We start from the raw sequence: 2,102 nt of genomic DNA, 5'->3' as shown, positions 1-2,102 counted from the left end.
ATGTGGAGGCTGCAGTGAGCCGAGACTGTGCCATTGCACTCCAGCCTGGGCAACACAGTGACTCTGTCTCAAAAAATAAAAAATAAAAAAATAAAATAAAATAAAATAAAATAAGGGCCGGGCGCGGTGGCTCACGCCTATAATCCCAGCACTTTGGGAGGCCGGAGCAGGCGGATCATGAGGTCAGGAGATCAAGGCCATCCTGGCCAACATGGTGAAACCCTGTCTCTACTAAAAATACAAAAATTAGCTGGGTGTGGTGGTGCGTGCCTGTAGTCCCAGCTACTCAGGAGGCTGAGGCAGGAGGATCGCTTGAACCCGGGAGGCAAAGGTTGCAGTGAGCTGAGATTGCGCCACTGCACTCCAGCCTGGCCACGGAGCGAGACTCCGTCTCAAATAAATAAATAAATAATGACAATTTATTAGTTGTTCAGATAAACATCGGAACTTCAGATTTAACTGGGCCTGTATTTATCTGGCAGCCTCAATCCCGTGCAGACCACTGATCTCAGGAGGGGAAGCCACCCTGGCATTTGTGTTCAACGGCAGGTGGGAAGGAGGAAGAGGAGGTCCCCACTGGCTCCCCAGGCATCTCAAAGAACCCCCATACTTAGCATGCCTTCCAGAGGATCCCATTAGCAGATTATCAGAGAAGCAGGCTTGGAAGGAGTGGCGAAAGGATGGAAGGAGTGGAGCGGTGCTCCATTGAGACCCTATCCCTGCCCCTCCCTGAGGAAGGACCTCAGCTCCCAGCTCGACTCCCGCCCTCCAGGAGCCCCAGCGATCTGAGCAGCACCCACCCCCGACACGCAGCGCGGCCTCCCATCACTCTTCTCTCCACATCAGCCACCCACAACTTTGAACCCAATTTCCAGCAGCCACATATCCCTAAGCACGCTGCACCATGTGACCGCCGAAAAACGCAGCATTGCATGAAAATAAAAGGAAGCCTGAGGACCCCCGGCCCCAGGACCCCCCTTCTCCAGCTCCATTCCTGTCCCTTCTCCCCTGCGGTCTGCTCCTTGGGCCTGGCCAAGGGCACCTGCTGCTGTGCAAAGGCCTGTCTGGTCACCAGCCTCCTGGGACCCTACCACTGGCAGCCTGGAGCTTCTCCACCCCACGCAGGCCTGGACAACAGTGGGGACAGCTGCCACCACCTTCCCTGCCCACTCTGTCCCACTTCTCACTCCATCCTGCTTCAATGCCTTCATGCTGGATAGACCCCCTGGAGTCATTTCCACTCAAACCTACCCATCAGCCCTACCCGGCTCAGGCCCTCGGAGGGGCACAGCGCCCTCTCCTCCTCCTGAGTTTCCATCAACCCCAGTGCCCTCCCGCAGCCCTGTCCTCACCTGCAGGCCTGGGCCCTCTGCCCCCAGCAGCAGCCAGGACCCATGGCCCCGCTTCTCGGGGTCCCCCGACACCCCTGCCTCTTGCACTTAGGGTGCTGTTGGGTGTGGGAACAAGCCAGGCTTGGGGGTGGGGGCACACGGGCAGCTAAACACATTGAGAAGTGGCCTGAGAAAGAGATCAAGTGGCCTGAATCCAGCCACCAGGCAGAGGAAACCACGGGAGGAGGGAGAGGCCTGGGGACAGGGGAGGGAGGCTGCCGCCCTACCCCGAAAGGTCCCAGCAGCCCCCCTGGCCAGCGCCACCCAAGGAGAGAAGTGAGGACTGGGCCCTGGACGGGGGTCCCTGTAGAGCGGGCCTTGCCAGAGGCTGGAGGGGGCTGGCCAGAAGGGTGGAGAGGGGGTGGGCAAATGGCAAGGCCTGGAGAGACCCGTGGCCCTCTTGGAGGAGGCGTGGTGGGAGCACCGGAGATGGAGAGTGTGGCCGGTGTGGGGGTTGCCAACCGGGCTCGCCAGAAGGGCGAGGGGAGGGGCCCTGGGGTTCCGGACGCGGGAGGGGGGGAACAGCCAGGAGAGAGGGGCTTCAGACCCGAGACCCGGGGACCCGCCCTCCCCGGCACTACAGCCCCAGGTCTCCACTTCCAGCCCCCAGCAGCTGCAAGGGCAGCGGTGCGGGCCAGGCTGTGGCCTGGAGCTGCCAAAGGGCAGGGGCACGGGTGGAGAGGGGCTTCAGACCCGAGACCCGGGGACCCG

This window comes from Mandrillus leucophaeus, unplaced genomic scaffold (genome assembly GCF_000951045.1).
Source record: "Mandrillus leucophaeus isolate KB7577 unplaced genomic scaffold, Mleu.le_1.0 Scaffold325, whole genome shotgun sequence".
Lineage (NCBI taxonomy): Eukaryota > Metazoa > Chordata > Mammalia > Primates > Cercopithecidae > Mandrillus > Mandrillus leucophaeus.
The sequence above is the reverse complement of the archived record's forward strand: the minus strand, read 5'-3'. Positions refer to the sequence as shown.